The sequence below is a fragment of the Columba livia genome, chromosome 13, assembly GCF_036013475.1.
Source record: "Columba livia isolate bColLiv1 breed racing homer chromosome 13, bColLiv1.pat.W.v2, whole genome shotgun sequence".
Lineage (NCBI taxonomy): Eukaryota > Metazoa > Chordata > Aves > Columbiformes > Columbidae > Columba > Columba livia.
In genome coordinates, this window is record NC_088614.1 from 1332172 (window position 1) to 1353286 (window position 21115).

General features: G+C 41.3%; 1 long non-coding RNA gene across 4 annotated transcripts in view; it reads right to left on the reverse strand.

Annotated features, from left to right (window-relative positions):
• Positions 1–13498, reverse strand: part of LOC110360413 (uncharacterized) — a 50261-nt gene extending 36763 nt beyond the window's left edge. For 3 of the 4 annotated variants that reach the window (XR_010465869.1, XR_010465871.1, XR_010465868.1), the window contains exons 1-3: positions 13208–13498; positions 4751–4884; positions 920–1022 (exon numbers count right to left, since the gene is read on the reverse strand). This is a non-coding gene — a long non-coding RNA (uncharacterized LOC110360413). Of the gene's footprint in view, positions 1–919; positions 1023–4750; positions 4885–7860; positions 9049–13207 lie in introns of all 4 variants that reach the window. The other variant, XR_010465870.1, reaches the window with a different exon arrangement.
• Positions 13499–21115: the final 7617 nt, after the last annotated feature.

A 21115-nucleotide genomic window follows, 5' to 3' on the forward strand; every position in this document is an offset into this window, starting at 1 on the left:
GGGCAACCCCACACCTGAAATCTCTGTTCCTTTCTTCTTTTATGCTCCGGATTGGCACAATCCAGCCCCACAGGTACATCTCTGAAATGGAGATGCTGTGTTGCTGGCGTATGCCTAAGTGGTCATCAGATCCAATTGCTCCCTTTTTCCATAACATATAAACATGTTTTTCAGCTTTCACGCTGACACCGTTGCTGCCTGACCCCTATGAACAGGGTGCCACGCAATCTGTCACAAATTTGTGTTCCACATTTGCATGACCGAGGCATTATTTCTCTCTCCAGAGTCCTGGTAGATAGGGCCAGATCCAGACAGCCGCTCTCAGCCCCAGCTGTGTCCTTCAGCTCATGACTCAAACGCATCTGAAAATGGGTTATCTTCTGATGTAACAGCCCTGTGGTAAGTTGAGCAACAGGAAAAGCTTTGACCGCTGTTGAAATATTTTATATTGAATTCATAATTTGGCAGTTAAGGCCATAAAGAAATCTTAGAATTTGGTCATTCTTCTGGAACCAAAAAGCAAGAGAGTTTGGCGCATCAAATAAACTTTAGCAGACTGACCTCGAACATTGACTTACTTTTACAGTGCACCAGTAGCTATAAAGAAACATTAAAACATAAAGCTCTTCCCCAAAGAGCTCACATTTGAATGCCTGACAAGACCAGGACGAGCAGTAGGAAGGCAGAGGGATGCACACTGAGTAAAGGAAGAATCACAGTAACAGCATCACAACTTCACTCAGCAAGGGAACAGTTTGCAGGTCTACGAGCTTTCCAAGAACTAATAACTGCTCTTGTGGGCGAGAAAATCAAAATGAGCACTTAAGAGTTTCAAATGGAGCTGAATAAACATGCAGAAAGAAATAACGTTGGAGGTGAAGTGTGAAAAGGAAAAGGTCTCGAGGCTCATCTAACTTACAGAGGAAGTAAACAAGAACTGATAGGTCACAGACACAGGCCAGGGCTGGAACCAGGTTTGGAGAAGGCAAGAATAAGCCGCAGCACTTCTCTCAGGGCTGAGTCTGAAAGGGTCAGAGAAAAAACACATAAAAAGCTCATTTTGAGACAATGCAATAAAGTACTAAAAAGGCAAGTACTGAAATGTGGCATTTGTACTGAGCACACTTGACTGTCAACGCAAATGCCATAAAGTTTAGCATTTTAGTTTGAACAGATGCTTAATTGTATGCACTTAATGAACCATCATAAAGCAGGAAGATTCCTGATATGGTTGTAAGCAACATGTTACTCTGCAAACGGCAGGGACAGATAAAGGAATCTCAACCTGATTGCAGAGAACGGGACGTGGCCGACACAACCAGAAAACTAATAAGGTCCTGATTTTTAACAAAAGCGTCCGCTTTGCTTTTACCCATTTTACATACTGGCTTCTGTCAACTTTTGGAACAGTTTGTTAAACTAAGGTCATGTCTAAAGGAAAATGTTCATGTCGCCAAGGCGTGCAGCACCAAGGGAAGGCAAGAATAGCAACAGGCACAGCCCTCAGCTGCAGCTGCCCCTTCCATAGGAAACCATCACACAGCGGAAACACGGCAAAGGAAGATGCTTTAAACGTGTCGAAGGAAAAACAAGAAAATAATGGAAAGCATAAAGACATGTGCTACTAGTGTACGAAAGTAACAGGCACTTGAATGTCACCCAGGACTTCGAATCATAGAATCACAGAATAGTTTGTGTTGAAGGTCCTCCCCAGCTCCCCAGTGCCCCCTGCCATGGCAGGGACATCTTCACCAGCTCAGGTTGCTCAGAGCCCCGTCCAGCCTGGCCTGGGATGTCTCCAGGGATGGTTCATCCACCACCTCTCTGGCCAACCTGGGCCAGGCTCTCACCGCCCTCATGGTCAACAACTCCTTCCTCACATCCAGTCTGAATCTCCCTCCTTTAGTTTAAAACAGTCACCCCTTGTCCTGTCACAACAGGTCCAGCTCAAAAGTCTGTTCCCATCTTTCTCATGAGCCCCTTTTCAGTCCAGAAAGGCCACAATAAGGTCTCCCTGGAGCTTCTCCTCTCCATACTGAACACCCCAACTCTCTCAGCCCATGGGATGCACAAGGAGGTGAGATGAGGTGACACAGAGCAAGCTGAAGCCCATGAGAGTCAACTCACTACAGGTTCTCAGGGTGAACAGCTATTAATTTTGGCATCACCTACATGCTGGTTTGCTATCAATATGTTGCACATTGCTGCATGAGGACATTACACAACATCTCAGGGCTGGATCGGCAAGACCTTGATTTTTCTGACCTCAGTTACAGATAGTATTAGATTTGTATCGTGAACACATGCACGTTATTAATAACTACATTAATTATCTGAAGAGAAGTTAATCAAAAGGTTACACACTACACTCTCACCGACATTGTTTAATTTTTATGTGCAATTCGCATACTAAACGAATCCGCAGCTCCTGCACCGAACAGCCAGAGATGCGGGACTCTAAAGATGAGACTGCTGAAGCAGGATCATTTCTCATACTTGAGCTTCAGCATCTGTGCATTTGCTGAAATCCTTTATTCTTTTTTTTGTTTTAAGGATCCAGCTATGGAAACACAGTTTGTCAAAGTGCTATTGATCTGTATGCACACCCCTTCACCCCCTTAAATGAGCTGCAAGAGGGAGCTGGGGTGCCTGTTAAACCTAAACCACTTAAATATATTTAAAGGGAACTTGTGACACGCACTTGAAGGAGCGGTTGCTCGGCATGTTTCCCGGCTTGCGGCTCCTTGATGCTCGGCTGCCATGCTGCAGGTGGCATTCAATCAGAGCCACCGCCACCGAGGGCCGGGCCGTTTATTTTATATTCCAGCTAGAGCGCAGGGAATGTAAAGCAGCAAGTGTGTACGGCACGAATAATGAGTTGTACTAATTCACAGAAATCCACTTTTTTTATTTGCTATCACACACTGCTCCTTTTTCTATAGACCAAGACTTTGAAAGTTCATTTTTATGTGTCATTTACTTCCCCAGGGTGTAACGCCTACTAAAAATATCACCATTTCTTCTCCTCTGATAACAGATTATTTATGCAAAGGCAGAATAATTATTCTGGACATACTAGAAGGCTCCCCCCCCTGAAACTAAGGTAGTTTCAAATGATACCTTCATAAAACACAGCGAAGGTCAATATTGTTGCCTAAAGCTCAACATCGAACGCAAGTCTTCTGAACTTGGAATACTAGAAGGCTTGTTAAAGGAAAGAAATGATTTTGCAGTTGTACAGGGCGTTTGATTTGAAAGCATGAAGGGAACATGACTGGGACAATGAGGTTTCTGTAACCAGTTACCCCATTCAACCCTGAAGAAAATGAAGATCTGTGTGGCGTAGAAACATAGTAGCAATTAAACCAGGCAGAAATATATGTGGGGGAAATCCTGACAACTGGCATCAAGAGGTTAACTCTTCTTTTCTTTTTAATCAGTAACTAGTTCTGTCATCTTTTGGTTCAGTGCAAAATCTCCCCAGAGAAGCGCCTCTATTCTTTGAATGTCCATAAGGCAATTAGGTTTTACATTTTTAAAACTGAAGGGTTTTACAGGATGAGCCAATTTATATGTTTCCATAATAAGAAAAGACTCAGGGCTACTGAAGTATCTATTTCAAAATGGCTTAGGTGGAGCGTTATTGAATCCTACAAAGCCAAGGGGCTTCCAGCTCCCAGAGTCTTTAACAGTCATTTTGAGGGAACTACCTGGGCAGAATACAGAACAGCTTCGTTTTTGGAAACCTGAAAAGCAGCCATTTGCTATTTGGAGTTCCTTCAATGGGAGGAGTGCAGAGCAGGGCCAAGCGAGCTCCTGGTTTGAAAACAGGCACCCAGAGGCCGGTCGGTGCTGCCACAGCGCTGGGCGGTTACGTTTCTTTTGCTTCTGAGCCTCTTTATTGTCTTAATAAACATTGGTCAAGTCCCAATCATGAAAAAAATCGGGTGGATATAGCTGTGAGCAAAAATGGGTGATAGCTTTCAAACTGGAATAGTGTAACAGCTCTATCTACCAATTAAAGCCATTCAGTGAACAAATCTGATGATTAACTGGATATGTAATTAAGCCTTTATTATTAGTCTAATTGGATGGTTAGGGGAATTATTAAAGCTGTTAAGATTCTGTGTAGCAAGCTGACTGTGCAGTACAGGCAATATGAAATTCAGCTCATTACAAGCAAGGCCAAACGAACATATTTGAGTGGAAATTCGAGGCAGCTGCATCCAAGTCTTTCAAAACAAACCCAAACAGACCTTAAAGTCACGAGTTCAGCGCTGCAGCGAGCACTGTGATGCCCCAATGGAACACGCATGGCAATGAGCCAAGCACAGACCCATTCCTGAGAGGCTGGGGGGAGTTTTTCCTGGGATGCTGCCTAAAGCATCTTCCCCAGATCCCATCCCCATCATTTCTGACACCAGCATAAGGAGGAACTTTGGCAAAAGCTAGGCAGATGAAATACAACTCCTCCTAAAGTGTTAAGAGGAGGGAAAATGTGATTCCTTAAAGAACTTGGTGCTCCAAAATCCAGTCTTGGGAACATAAAAGAAGGAAGGTACGTGCGGGCTGCTGTGTAGGCTGAGCAAAACATTGAGCTTTCCATGATCTTTTAGTCTACGTTCCACTTGTCCTGGTCCTATGTCTGGACTCAGCACTAGTAACATGCCGAGTTGAGTCCTCACAGCCCCCACCCATCTTTACCAAAAATTAATAATAAAGGAACTAATAAGGAAATTCCCAGCCTTACCTGGTGATTGAGATGCAATTTACGTAGCATGAATAGAGGAATAATGGCTGCTGAAAAGTCATCTCTGTTGGCCTCAATGAAGTAAAGCCTCATAGTTGTTGGATCAATATGATGCTAAGTGGCCTGGTACAAGCCTGTTGGAGGAAAAAAAAAATAATTGATTTTTTTCCAACAATGAAAGCAAACTCCCCCTAAATTAGTATGTTCACTGAACATGTCAGCTGTTGTCCTCCCATCTGAAGACGTGCAATAATAAGAAAGTATTCTAGAAGTACAAGTCAAATGAGCATAGATGGAGAACAATTAACCAAGAATAACAGTTGTTGGAACTGAAGATGAAACAGGTACTGATCAGCACAATCAGAAGAGCCCACATTCCAAGGACTACACTGCAGTACCGTCCTCCCTGCTTGCCTATCCTTCTAGACCCAGGTGCCAGCTCAATAAAACAGCAACAGAACTCCAAGTCCCAGTCACACATGTGCACACACACAGATTGTGCCCAAGGGAAGCCCCTCAGTTCTGCTATCAGCAGCACAAACACGTCACAAAAACCTACCGACCACAGGTATACAGATGTATTTGGGCCGTATTTCTAATAGCGACCTCTTTGCTTGCAATTAATGCCAATGAAACCCTACCGACCACAGGTATACAGATGTATTTGGGCCGTATTTCTAATAGCGACCTCTTTGCTTGCAATTAATGCCAATGAAACCCTACCGACCACAGGTATACAGATGTATTTGGGCCGTATTTCTAATAGCGACCTCTTTGCTTGCAATTAATGCCAATGAAACCCTACCGACCACAGGTATACAGATGTATTTGGGCCGTATTTCTAATAGCGACCTCTCTGCTTGCAATTAATGCCACACTCCCATCACAATCAAACTGGTTTACAAACACCGAAAGTGAGATGCTGAGGGATTGCGATGCTGCTGCAAGCGGAATGTGTGCGACCCTCTTCAGAAACCAGCGATGGAGATGATAACGCTTTAAACGGATCAGATAAACCTTGTAAGTGGCTGTAAAAATGATACAAAACCTTACAGAACTCACAGAGTGTGTTTTGGGGCTGATTTAAGTTCTTCTCTTCCCCTGTATGAGCCGCACGCTATCGCTGCTATGAACGGATTTCATTTAGAGGCAATTGTAACAAACAATATTACTCTCTGTGAGAAAGCCTGGCATGGACCAGGCATTGACACCTCCAATAAATAAACATCATGAAGCGAAAGAAAACAACACAAGGTTCTATTCATTCAGAAACTTGTTTTCTAGAATAACACTAAGAAATTGTAACTAAGATATACGGTGACCACAAATAAATATGCATAAAGAGCACACAATAATATTAATAATCAAAATCAAAAAAGCCTCAAATTTATCTATGCATGTGAGATTAGTTTTGTGTCGGTAAAGATCTCCAAAACCAAAATAATATGGTAAGGTGAAAATAAATTAAAATAAAAGGGCGTGTTCAGTATGAAAACAAAACAGACTTTCAGTTTCCATTTGCTATAAAGAAACATATAAAGATCTTAAAAGAAAAACCTTTTCTGTTGTCCATTAAAACACAACAGTTACTTTCTACTTTTATGTATCAAAATGGTTCCTTACCCCGTAGAGTATCATGCCACAAGGTTTACTGAAATAAACAGACATTGTTAGAGGGGGAAAAGGGGAGAAGAGAAGAAGGGGAGAAGAAGGGGAGAAGAAGGGGAGAAGAAGGGGAGAAGAAGGGGAGAAGAAGGGGAGAAGAAGGGGAGAAGAAGGGGGGAAGAAGGGGGGAAGAAGGGGGGAAAGGGGGGGAAAGGGGGGAAAGGGGGGGAGGGGGAAAAAGGGGGGGAGGGGGGGGAGGGGGGGGGAAGGGGGGGAAGGGGGGGAAGGGGGGGAAGGGGGGGAAGGGGGGGAAATAAAGGTAAAAGGGGAAAAAAAGGAAAAAAAAGGAAAAAAAAGGAAAAAAAAAGGAAAAAAAAAAGGAAAAAAAAGGAAAAAAAAAGGGAAAAAAAGGAAAAAAAGGAAAAAAAGGAAAAAAAAAGGAAAAAAAAGGAAAAAAAAGGAAAAAAAAGGAAAAAAAAAGGAAAAAAAGGAAAAAAAGGAAAAAAGGGAAAAAAGGGAAAAAAAGGGAAAAAAAAGGAAAAAAAGGGAAAAAAAAGGGAAAAAAAGGAAAAAAAGGGAAAAAAAGGGAAAAAAAATGGAAAAAAGGGAAAAAAAGGGAAAAAAAGTGAAAAAAAGTGAAAAAAAAGGGAAAAAAAAGGAAAAAAAGGAAAAAAAGGAAAAAAAAGGAAAAAAAAAGGAAAAAAAAGGAAAAAAAAAGGAAAAAAAAGGAAAAAAAGAAAAAAAAGGAAAAAAAAGGAAAAAAAGGAAAAAAAAGGAAAAAAAGGAAAAAAAAGGAAAAAAAAAGGAAAAAAAGGAAAAAGAAAAAAGGAAAAAAAAGGAAAAAAGGAAAAAAAAAGGAAAAAAAAAAGGAAAAAAAAAAGGAAAAAAAAAGGAAAAAAAAGGAAAAAAAGGAAAAAAAAAGGAAAAAAAAAGGAAAAAAAAAAGGAAAAAAAAGGAAAAAAAAAGGAAAAAAAAAGAAAAAAAAAGAAAAAAAAAGAAAAAAAAAGAAAAAAAGAAAAAAAGGAAAAAAAAAGGAAAAAAAAGGAAAAAAAAAAAAAAAAAAAGGAAAAAAAAGAAAAAAAGGAAAAAAAATGAAAAAAAAATGAAAAAAAAGGAAAAAAAAGGAAAAAAAAAAGGAAAAAAAAAGGAAAAAAAAGGTAAAAAAAGGAAAAAAAAGGGAAAAAAAAGGAAAAAAAAAGGAAAAAAAAGGAAAAAAGGAAAAAAGGAAAAAAAGGGAAAAAAAGGAAAAAAAAAGGAAAAAAAGGAAAAAAAAGGAAAAAAAGGAAAAGAAAAAAGGAAAAAAAGGGAAAAAAAGGAAAAAAAGGAAAAAAAGGAAAAAAAGGAAAAAAAAGGAAAAAAATAGCAATAAAATCCCAACAAAACCAAAACACACACAGTCCACCACCAAGATTTCAGTTTGGGTGCCAACTCATAATCTCTAGGGCAGGGTGAGTGTTCCTGAGCTCCGTCTGCCAGGAAGAAGCAGAAGAAGAAAGTAAAATTACCAAAAGGCAATTATGTTGCTGAGGCTGTGTTAGAACCGTGGAACGTCCTTCACAAAAAGAAGCTTCTTCAAGAAACAGGAATGGGTGGCTGGTGATCACTGGGCAGTGTGCTGGAAAACTCCAAGAAAACTATATGTCAATAATAAATGCATCTTTAAATATTGTTTGGCTTTTGCAGCTGTTAACCATAGTTTAGAAGCAAGGTAATTGAGAACCGTCACATAGAGCAATACCATCAATGTTTTCAGGTATAAAATCTCCCAGCATCCAAGAGATGACGACCGGTATACGCCAAAAAAGAGAAGCCACCCAGAAAAGTGTCACTGCTCAGCATTTCCAGGAGCCTCATAAAACTGTGAAAACAGATGTGAAATCACTAGAAATCCAGAAACGGCTTCTTAATCGCTAGATTTGTATCATTAACTAAAGTAACAGCAACTATGTATAGATGCCAAAGGAAAAAAATAACACTGGTTCAGCCTGCAAGCGTAAAGGGTGGTCAGAATTATTTTGATTTACTGCTTCTCACAGAAGAAAGATTTCAAGCCTTAAAAGCCTAGTCAGCGTTAATTACTCATGTAGATGAGATTTTATTTCTATGCCTCTGCATCCAGCACTCTTCCCAGCAATTCTTTTCTCAGGCTGAACTCCAGGACGTTAATTATTTTCCAGCCCGTTCCTCCCAATATCTTCATTCAGGAAATCTAGAGAAGTCTCTGCCCTTTGCTCTGTATCAGTTCTATGACCCCAAAGCTCCTGATAGCCACCTCTGCAGAAGGCTTCAGAAGCTCAGAATTGAATGTATTAATTGGGTACCAAACCATATTAAATCACTGGTACAGAGTTCAAAAATTTTGGCCAAACGCATTTAGCTATTTCTTGTCATCTTCCAGCTCAAACATTCAGCCAATAGGTCAGAAATTGAAAAAGTCTGTGAAAAGGGATTCCTTGTGTACTGAAGAGTTTCTGTCCTGCAATGCGGTGTAAATATTTAGGAGAAGCTGTAGGAATAAATAGCTACAATTCTGGCATCATGTTAAAAAAGACGTTTGCAAATCAGAGGAGGTACCTGTATGGTTCATGCACACGCATTGTGTTCATGTTTTGCTGTAAATCCACCCGTTTATTGCAATTGTTACTACATGCAAACAGCAGCTGTCAGGATAAACGCTTTCACAGGAGTGTAGTCTGAAAGTGAAGAAAATACAAACATTACTGTGAAGGAAAGACCTTGCAAGGTCAACTGCAGAGCGAGGGCAAAAGCAGCAGCTCCACGCAGAGGCACGGAGCTGCAGCCTGGCTGCTTCACATGCAGCACTCCAAGGAACTCCGAAAACTGTGGGTCAAAGGAGGAAAAAGGAAGAAGTATTGCAGCATCAGCTAGGTCATGGTCTGCATAGCTGAGCAGCAAGAGATACGTGAGGACTGCTGCGAATGAGGGGGGAAAAAAGGAACAATAAATCCCAAGCACTCTGCCAGCTCTTGAATTCAGTCTCAGACCCATCAGTGTCTTGTGGCTGATTTGTAAAGAGGGAGCTAGAAAGCGCTTAGCAACCACAAGCACCAAACACAGCACTGAAAGGTCAAGAAACATAGTATAAAAATAATCATCTCAATGTAAAGGGCAAATTCTCACTTGTGGTTTTTTTTCTGCTGAACAGAGCCGCCCCTTAATCAAGAACAGTTCAAATAAATGTACAGGGCAGCCTTGATTACCCCACCTCCAGTCACTCGACATTACAGGATAACCTAGGATATATTGCCCCACAATCACTGAAGCTACTTGTACAAAGAAAACTGTTTTTCTTAACGATCTTAAGAAATTTGGTGTGTAACATGGAAGGAAAAACACAAGGATATCCCCTAGTGTTTAGCAACAATAATACTTGCTGTTTCTATACAAAGCTTTCCAGATCCATGTCAATGTGCTTAAAGAAAGGCAGAAATGGGCCGGACCGTCGTGGTCTGAGAGCTGCTGTGTGGAGATACAGAGAAACGTGCTCAGCGTCAAGCACAGAAACACGCAGACCCACCTTCCCGACTCCAAACATGTCTCATAGACCGGGTGTAAGCCACATGGAGGAGCACAGCGGCTTCCGATCAGCACAGAGCGAGCCCAGGACAAGCACAAGATGTAAGGGCAGCAGCAGGTTGTCCTGTGCATGGCAGGGACGCCTGCGGGCACAGAGCGGTGCCAGCAAACCTGTATCCATTTGGGATCCATTTGAGTTACAAGTGTCTGCATCTGGGTCTGGGCAGTCCCGGTATCAATCCAGGCTGGGGGTGAAAGGATGACCTGTGGAGAAGAACCTGAGGGTGCTGGGGGATGAAAGATTGGACATGAGCCAGCCATGTGCACTTGCAGCTCAGAAACCACCTGTGTCCTGAGCTGTATCCCCAGCAGCAGCTCAGGGATGTGACTCCGCTCTGTGAGACCCCCTGCAGTGCTGCTCCAGCTCTGGGTGCTCAGCACAGGACACACATGGACCTGCTGGAGAGGGGCCAGAGGAGCCCCAGAAATTACCTGAGGCTGGAACAGCTCTGCTGGGAGGACAGGCTGAGAGAGTTGGGTGTTCAGCTGGAGAAGAGAAGCTCTGGGGAGACCTTATTGCAGCCTTTCCGGACTTAAAAGGGCCCATAAGAAAGATAGGGACAGACTTTTCAGCAGGGTCTGTTGTGACAGAACAAGGGATGATGGTTTTAAACTAAAGGAGGGAGATTCAGGCTGGACATGAGGAAGGAATTGTTGTCCCTGAGGGTGGTGAGAGCCTGGCCCAGGTTGGCCAGAGAGGTGGTGGATGAACCATCCCTGGAGACATCCCAGGCCAGGCTGGACGGGGCTCTGAGCAACCTGAGCTGGTGAAGATGTCCCTGCTCATGGCAGGGGGCACTGGGGGAGCTGGGGAGGGCCTTCAGCACAAACCATCTGTGATTCTGTGATTATGTATGTCATGCTGTAGTCACAGTACACACTCCATCCCCAGCTGCACCATGTTAAACCACACCGACCGTCACCACCTCACGGAGACTCTGTCCCCATTATACACACTGCCACAGCAGCTACTGGTAACGGACAACACTCAAAATATGGAAACAAGCACCCAGAAGACCCATGCCCTCCATTTTGAAAACTTAAATACCTTCATTTAAAAATAAAAAAAAGCAAACCACCTCACCATCCTCAATGTCTTCAACATGCACTGATTAGTTCAGTATCATTTACAGGAGATATTTCAATCCAAGGGGAGTTTTATACCCTGCATTTTTTTTTTATTTTGTTAGGTCTTGGTCATCTTCCTCCCTGGCCTTTGAGGTTAAACAGCTGTTAATCATCTCCCTTGATGAAGTTAATGAGAACACCACACCCTCAGCTGAATCCCATCTACTGAGAAAGAATCCACCACAGATCCTAGTCTAAGGGAGAGTGAAACTCTTCTGCCCCGTGTTAAACCTCACAATTATATTAAAGCCACACAATTATCTGTGCAGATAGCGGCCACCTGAGTAAATCTGCAAGGCCTCTCCCATACCCCGAATTATATTCCTTCTAAATACCAACTTCTCTCTTTCCCGAGGAAAACCTATTCTGTTTATATAACTTGTCCTTGCTGGTTATTCCAAAAGTACCTAAATTCTGTTTGTGTGTTTAGCTGTGAGCTTAGAAAACAGAGAGTCCTTTCATAAGAGTCTGAAAATACTCTAGAAAAACTATGTAAGTAAGTACATAATTAAAAAAAAATAAAGGCAGACAGTTCAAAGAAGTTTAAATTTGCATGAAAATACTTCATTAATGTCAATGGAACATTGTGGCTTAGTAAATATAAAAATTGTTTGCATTATGAAACAGGTGTGAAATATTTGCATTAATTACCTACCACAGCAGCCTGATTCTGAATTGTAACAATTTGATAGCCTGTAAACATAAATGAGTTTTGAAGGTGTAATTTATGCACATACACACACAGAGATTCACATGTAATATCTATGATAGGACCCAAATCATTGCTATGTGGACAGAAGGGACAGTGAGCAAGCCACATATACTGTGTGTTTGTATAAACCTCACATATACAATCTTGGCCCTCTTATGTTTGTTAACACATTTTATTCAGTGACAGGAATGCATACGTTTTTGTAACAAACAGATTTTGAAGACTTGGGTTTTTTTTAATTTACATGAGGTCAGTACTCCTCAAACATAACATTCATACAACTAAATAGATTCATAAATAGTATTTTGATGATCTAATTAAGTGCCAGAGCTCGCTCACACACATAAAATGAAGATAAGGTAGATTCTTTTGTCAAAGATGTATTTCAGATTAATGGCAAGCTGGCAGAGCAAATGGGTTCCACTGCACTCAGGCAATTACAGTAGTAGGTAAAGCGAGTGATAAAGATTTATTTAGTCCAAGGCTGATATTCATTAATCTCTTTAAAGCCCATGTTAAGGTTGTTTAAAGTACTGTAGCTCTTCTCTGGAAAGGTCTGTTGAATCTATGACAGAAAAGGCAGACCTGCATAAATGCAGTGCAGGTCTCCGCGGACTATGACATTTCTATACCTCCGCGGGGAGGCGAGTATTTCAGATTGGTTTGGTTAGCACTGCAGATGCAGCATGCTGATTTACTCAACTCTGCTGCAAGTTCCAGAAATAATTAGCTTCTCAAAGATCCACTTTCCTTCCTCTCTTTATTAGTGTGCTAAATATGGCATTGTTGCAAGGAAATCATCCGTCTCGCTAGTATTTGGATACTAAGCACAGACTTGTCAAAACTGAGTCTTCTGAAAGACGCTCATGTTACGTGGCTGACTAAACAAATGTCATTCAGCTGTATAACTCCTTTCACGCTATTAAAAATAATTTTCTAAAAAAGGAATTAGCAAGCATTTCTGAAAATCAAGTTATTTTGTTTGGCCAACATCATCACAACACACAAGCTTTTTATGAACCAGGTTTGAGACACCGCACAACAGACTTGTCGAATGGAGAAGAGGCTACAATGTCATACTTCTGTGGTAGAGTTTTTGTTACAGATATCATTTAGGAAGGCTTTTTTCCAAGTAAAAAAATATATATACGTTTTGATTTTGCATACAGAAAATACTCCCTTTACAATAGGTTAGTTCCTTCAGTGTTTAAAGCAAAAGTTGTTTCTCAGCACCTCAGTGAGAGAGAATATTATTTCAAGAACCATGGTCAAGGTTCTCAGATACCCCTGGCGTGCATATAAATAATCAGCAAGACATCCACTCCCCCTCCTAATTTTTTATCTTCAGAAAGCATATTAAAATGATTTATTTCTAGCCTGCTCCTCATAGCGAATGCAAGTCAAGCTCTCCTTACCTTGGCACTGACAGGGATATCAACGGAACCCCAGGTACCAGCTCCCTGGTGAATGGTGCCTGGGGCAAAATCAGCTGCAATCATTCCAGCAACTGGAAAGCAAAAGGAATGGTAACAGTAGAAGCTAATCCAGCACACACTGAAGTTACATCGACGGCTTACACTGTGTAGCAGATAAAAATAAACCCCACCGATCCTAAATGCAAAAATACGTTCCCCTGAGACCACGCAAAAGCAGAGAAACACATTTGAATCAATTTCAATTAGGAGATATTTCAAGTCTATATTAAGACTTCGTCGACTACTAGAATCATGGAGGAACGGAACTGTAAAAAACAGGTTTGCGCAGAAAATCAGAGCGAGTCAGCAGGTATCATCTTCATTTTAATAGTAATACACTAACCATTTGTTGTTGTTATTTTCTGTACTTTTTAAATAAAAGGTGTCATACTGCAGGCTTACTTAACCCAAGTTAGCACAAAATAATGGGGCTGGCCCACTGTTCCTCTAACATTTTTTCACCTTATCTCTTCCCCGCTCTCCCTCTCTCTATGTGGCCTCTACTTCATTGAAATGCCTTCCAGAAATGCCTTTTATTCCAGCAACATGAGATGGTTCCATTGTGCTGACAGAGTTGCCTTTTCCAAAAGAGCAAAATTCTCCGGGGACCGGGGTTTCCAGATCTGAATGCTTAATTTCATATTCCAGCCCAGCAAGGGCGAGGATTCAAAAGTACCGGCTCAGGTGATCAAACTACAAGAGCCAGTTGTGTTGAAATATTCCCTCATTTTCCAGCGCTGTTTCAATATTAACATCTAGCAACATATTTTTGAAGGTCTGTATTAACGTTTCATAAGCTTAATATCCAGCCTATCAGTGACCCAACCCACAGAACTCTGCCAGTTACTAAATGAAACTGAAAAGAAAGGATATTTTTACTGCACTAAAAATGTTTTCTAAAAGAAATAATAAACCAAACCAACCCAACAACACACAACACTCATAAACAAAAAAAGAGGCAAACTCCACACAAACACCAACAGCACTGCCCCCCCAGTAAACCCCCAAACCCCCAGTTTGCTAGTCAAACAACTGCAAATATTCGTATTGACCACCAGCTTCTTGTATCCCAGTTAGTACTTGCTTTGCTTTCCTTGGCGATGAGGTAAATAAACCATGTTTTGAATAAACAAAATATCAATTAAAATAATACAATAATAATAATATTAATAGTAATAATAATGAAAAATCAAACAAACAATACAAACTTTGCACTGAATCTAAGGACAAAAAACCCCTCAGCATCACATACCTCACGCCGGTGTTACAGTGAGATTGAATTGCCAACTTCAGTTTGCATTCAGCTTAGAGAATTTCTAATAATGATTTTTTTTCCCCATGTCTTCTATGGTGATTCTAATATTTGAAAGGGATCTTTATTAGTTGCCAGGCCAAAATCTAGAAATCAATTTATCTGACTGAACCAGAGTTACATAAAAGAATTATTGAAGTCTCTAATGAGCAAAATACTTCCTCATCTTTCAGGTTATTTCTTGAATGCTGAAGGTATAGATTATTCCAATGGAAGGAGAATTAGGTGTTTCATGTCATCTGTCTTCGGTTTCAAACTGTATCTCCAATAAAAACAGCATTATAAAAATAATTCCATGAATTACGTTTACGCGATCGTTACCAACCACAAAATATCCCTGCTTCTCAGCAACAGATAATTAAGACATTGAAAATTTTCACAGTCATCATTGCCTTCTGATAAACAATATAAAAAGAAATCTCCTAGACAACAACCGACCGATCTGTGTGACACAGGGCCTGCTTCTCAACACTGCCTTCTCAACACCCCTCACAGGCCCTTTTCTTACTTGAGATACCTCAGGTATCATAGCCAAGCATAAGCCAACTAAACAGCGAGGCTAAACAAAACCAGAAAAGCCATTTTTGTAAAACTGCACGTTGCTAAGGTCCCCTGAGGCCCCTCAGAGAGGCTCCGGTCCCTCCTCTGCGGCCTTGGCTGGGCCGGCAGCAGCTCCAGCTGCCGCCATCACTCCTGGCAAACACGAGAGGGGGAGAATTCACGGGGCTAGAGAAGTTGTTACGACAAATTAAACATGGTCGTGTTCCTCATCAAAGGTGAAATCACCTGTGAATTTCTTCATCAAGAGCGCTTGCCAAGCCACGGCGCCAGCCGATCACATTTTCTGTGTGAAGCAAATCATTTACAGAAAAGCTATTTTAAACACTGCTTATAAGAATTTCCAATATTTTCATGTCCCAATACCTCTCAAGTCAGGCTCCCTCAGTGCCCTTAGTCAAATGATATCAGCCGCGGAATGAGAGAAAGATTTTAACAAATACATTTTAGAAATCTCCAAGTGATTAAAGTAGTTTTTCTATGCATAGTAATGAGGCGGTTTTCAGGTTTGCTGTTAAAGGGCTCACAGCAAGTTTGAAGATGTGATCTCAGAGCTGAAAGGGACGTGCCCGCTGCAAAGCTGGTTCTGTCCCCTTTACATTATTTCTGACCTAGTGGATTTTAAAATACCTGACTTCAAACTCAGCATTACCACTAAAACAGACCCTGGGCACCAGGCCAAGGTTCTTAAGTCGCAAATTCCACTTGAGGAAAGTGGCAAAATATTTCCTAGTAGGTGGATTTGAAAAGATTGAATAAATAAAATACTAATAATTAATAAATCAATAAAAAACAATCATTTAAAGTCACACCTGAAGGTTAAGATCCGAAATGACAATAGCAGACTCATCACTCGCTAAAGGAGCTCGAGTATTTGACAAGCATTTGTCACCTGGCTGTGTAATTAGCACTATTTCTCTGCTACGTAGGCATTAAGTATTTATTCCAGAGACAGGTATCACTGTGCAACTATATGTAAAATAAACTCAATCCCAAGATTCAAAGGAATTACAAAAAAAATGTTTGCTAGAATTAGTTGTACTTTCTTGGCAGCTTTTTTTCGTATCCTTTATTTAAAAGGGATTTCTTGAAAATGCTGAAAAACTGCAATACGAAAAACCTAAAAGATCCTAAAAAAACAGGACAACCTCAGGCTTCTAGGTCTAGCTGTCAAGGTCAACTGATATCATTAGACTGACTTGAACTCAATTCGAGTTACAGCAGGGAAATCACGTTAGGAAATATGGGTCAAGTCATCACGCAGTAATAAAGCTGTTACCTCCAGACTCCGTTTTTGAAATATTCTTTAAAACCTGTCACCGTTTAGTATCTCTAACATTAAAGTCATCATTCAACAATAAAGTGTTTAGAAAGGGCCACTTAAATATTCATTTGGATGTTTCAAAGAAACAAACAAAAACCAAATTCCACCCCCCAAAACACATCAACATGCAAATCTAAACAATCTCTCAGTTTAGTCCACAACCATTTTGTCCCTTAACATGTACAAAGATAATGGTGTGCTTATGAACCCTGAAATAGCTGGATAAAGAGGTTCTTAAATGTCTATGTGGCTACGTGGACTGATACGACCACTCCAGTAAACACAGAAGGATCAAAGAGACAAAAAGAATAAATCCCATGTAAATCTGAATTACAGTGCCAAATTCAGACAGGGTGCTGAAGTGACATAATCAGGTAGCTACAGCACTAAATCTAGGGCACCCAGTTACTACCATCACAAGCTCGGTACAAAAATTAGGTTGCGGCATTCTCCAATGTGTATTCTCATTTCCAGTTGCGGGAGGCAGCTCCCAAGCTCTGCCTGTCGGCGTCACGACTCCCACCCAAGTCACGAGGACCTTCATGACTGGTTGTTAAGGAAGCAGGGTTAGGATGAGCACCCTTGGAGTCCCACTGTAAATGATTTACGTGGAGAAAACCCGAGCTCGTGTGGCATCCTTAGGATTATAAGCACCTCCAAGGGCTAAAAAAAGATATATTAGATACAAAGTGCATGGTCACAGAATGAGTCTGGCAGGGTTGCGGCCACTGCAAAAGATTTAGACACGTACAAAAAGCTTCTGAATACTCTCAAATGAGGTGCCAGACATGCTGACAGCATTTGAGTCAATCACAGCTAAATTGCTACATCTTTTTAATATTATCTTTGTATTTTTACAGACATGCTAAATGTAACATCTTTTCCAAGTTTGGTATGTAAGCACGTGCACGATTGTTCTAGATGTTGCTCATATTTAGGCCTCGAAATAATAGTTGGATCTCTTTTGCAGAAACTAAACACAGTGGAAGCCATTTAAATGAATTATGCATTTTCTTTTTAATGGAACAGCAAAGTAATATAAGTGGGGCATGTTAATTCCCAGGCATGTGAAATTTATTGTCACTTAGGTGCCCACTGGGAATAATTTCGGCATCCTCGATTAAGAAAATATTTTTAATTTGAATTTGCATCCTTTCCTCATTATGCCTGACCTCGACACAATCCTTTTGGAGGTGCCATGCCCTCAGGTGGGAGCTTGCAAAATGTCCACTTACCAGAAGAAATAAAGAAACAAAGATGCACATGTTTTCTAACAAGAGAAAGGAACGATCTGTTGGAGAGCAATGTAGGGGAAATGGACCTGGGGGTCCTGGGGACAGCAGGGTGACCATGAGCCAGCACTGGGCCCTTGTGGCCAGGAAGCCAATGGTACCTGGGGTGGGTTAGAAGGGGGTGGTCAGTAGGTCAGAGAGGTTCTCCTGCCCCTCTGCTCTGCCCTGGGGAGACCACACCTGGAATATTGTGTCCAGTTGTGGCCCCTCAGTTCCAGCAGGACAGGGAACTGCTGCAGAGAGTCCAGCGCAGCCACCAAGATGCTGAAGGGAGTGGAGCATCTCCCGTGTGAGGAAAGGCTGAGGGAGCTGGGGCTCTGGAGCTGGACAAGAGGAGACTGAGGGGGGACTCATTCCTGGGGATCAAGATGGAAAGGGGCAGTGTCAGGAGGATGGAGCCAGGCTCTTCTGGTGACAACCAGTGACAGGACAAGGGGCAATGGGTGCAAACTGGAACACAGGAGGTTCCACTGAAAGGTGAGAAGCAACTTGTTGGGGGTGAGGGTGGCAGAGCCTGGCCCAGGCTGCCCAGGGAGGTTGTGGAGTCTCCTTCTGTGCAGACATTCCAACCCGCCTGGACACCTTCCTGTGTAACCTCATCTGGGTGTTCCTGCTCCATGGGGGGATTGCACTGGATGAGCTTTCCAGGGCCCTTCCAGCCCCTGACATGCTGGGATTCTGTGATTCTGTGATTCTGTGAAGGAATGTGTGTCCTGGACAGCGGACACCCTGGGCTTGCAACAGGCTTTAGCTTTGTCTAGTACAATCAAAACCAGGTTAGATTTGATTCTTCCTTCTTTAAAGGAGACATTTAGTCAAGTGCAAGAAATCAAGGTAATTCAAAGATAGTATGGTAAATTCCAGCACAAGATAACAACTTCAAAAAAAAATCACAAAATCACAAGGGTCAAGGTGAGAGAGAAAAAAATTTTAATAAAATTAATGAACCAATGTCTCCATCATCTGTCATTACAACAAAATACACACCCCAGTAGCATTCAGGCTTCACCTTCCTTCTGACAGGTCTATGGAACTCTGAGATTTATGAAACCAGACTTTAAAATGTTCTCATTAAACCGCAGTCAAAGTCAATATCAAAACCTGGTCTCTCAAACATTCAGAAGCACATATGCGCCTGAAGTTTTAGAAACAATGATAGAGCCATTTACACCTCAAAACTACACCTTGCCAAACTTCAGGGTTCTTGTGGCCTCTATCTGGACGCATAGAGGGAAGCAACATTGGGAAGAAAAGAAGAATCGCCAAAACCCTTTACATTAAAGAAAAGCTGTTTTCTGGAAATCAAAGACATTCAACTCCAAATATGGAAGGATAGCCTGTGCATTCACAAGCATTCCTGAATAATCCAACATATTCTCCAAGCAGATTAATCCTTATTTTAACTACCAAAAGGAAGAACAAAATCAAAAAACAAAGAGGGGAGGAAACTGCCATGGAAGATGAGATGAAATTCCAGGCCACTTCAAAGGCTTCTGAAGTATACATTTTAAAGTTCTAACTGTTTTACTATGAACTTCCTAGAGAAAGAGGCCGTAATAAAAAATCTGCATTCTCTTAGCACTAAATCAATGGTGTTATAGTTTTACAGAACAATTTTGTAGACAAACTGCACTAGAAAATAGGCAGACTCTGCAGACCACATCATTTACCAAGCCCTTATTTAGAACTACCACCTCCCAAATATTAGGTTGGCACAAAAGTGATTGCAGTTTTGGACCGTGAATTTTCAGTCATTGTAAGTAGGCTCAAACACATCTTTATTAATCAGCTACACCCAGCCAGCTGGTAGGCACTGATTTTAGAAAGTAGTGCTCTTAATTCTGTGCATGCTTTCAGAAACCTTATATGACATGTTCTTAAGGTCGTGGAAACTTAAGAAGAATTTGGTAATGAAAAGCATGAAAATAACGTAATATGAAGATGCTACCTTTCTCCTCTTATTCTTTCACACGCATATTTGACCCATCCATACTGCTGCAGTAGATTATAGGAATTTCAAACCACACAGAGATGCATAGATTACTTAGGAGACGATAAGGCTAGAAAGGTACTGACAGTGATGCTTTGATTGTGGTGTGTGTGGGGCTACAATGGGTCCGTGGATTCCCTGACAGAGGGCATGGGAACAGAAATTAGCCTTGAAGATATTAAGACCTACCCGTGAGAAAGATGGGAGTATAGGAGTATCCATAGATGTTAAGGATGTACCCGTGAGAGAGAAGGGAGTAGAGTAACATTGACAGCAAAAACAGCCAATGAGATGTTACTGCTGTAACTTGTAACCAATAGTGAAGAAGACATATGAACTGGTAAAACTGTATAAAAATGCACTTGTGGCAATAAATGGCATCTACTACTTTCATCCTGGAAGAACCTGGTCTATGTAATTTGTTTGTCTCAACCACAACAGGTGTGCAATAGGGGATGGCACAGTAACGTGTTAAAGTTGCCTTGATAGCAAATATAATACCTTATGCAATATATTTAAAAAATGAAACTGAAGAACATCTTTTAAAGGTGCCTAAGAATTACCTAAAGCATGGGATGCTGTGGTTTCGCAGCCACGGCTTGACTCAGAAAACCCCCTTGTGCTCTCCTCGGCACTCAAAACTTTCTCATAGCTTCTTCATAGGCTACATCTCCTTTTCCGAATTAAATCCGTGGCAAAGTTCCTGAGCAGCACAGTATTCTCAGTGCCCTGGTGCGGCCCAGAGGAAACATTTCTACTGCCTCCGTACCTCACTATGTGCCTCTCGAGCTGATTTGGTTGGGTGTATGGAGATCACAATGGCAAAGCCAGGGAGCTTCATTAGAGGCAAACAGCTGCTGCTTTCACAGGACACCTTTCAACCAAAATACGCACAGCCCCTTGGGAATAACTCTGTATTTAAAAGCTCTGTAGAGTTAATTTACTAGTTAGACCAGTGGAATTACTGAACAAGGTATTCTTCACTTCTTGTTTACAACAGCACCGACAGTATAAATACCTTCTTTCTATGTGCACGTGTGTGTTTTGTACGTACATTGCTGCAGTTCAAAGCTTGCTTTACTTCATCATCGAAGTTTTCAATTTCCTGTAATACGTACCTGCCCGGGATTTCTTGCTACATTTCCAATAAATACTTATAATAGAGGGATGAAATAGACATTAGAAGTCCTACCAAAACACTTATAAAATGACATGTAAATGCCAGAAAGCAGTTCACAGGGGATGAAATGCATCTCTGCTCTAACCTGACAGTTTCCCCGCGACGCGGTACCCCAGCAAATCCCAGCTGCACAACACCTGAGAGAAAAAAGTGACCAAAAGAGGGTGTGATAACCAAACGGTGCCCTTAAAA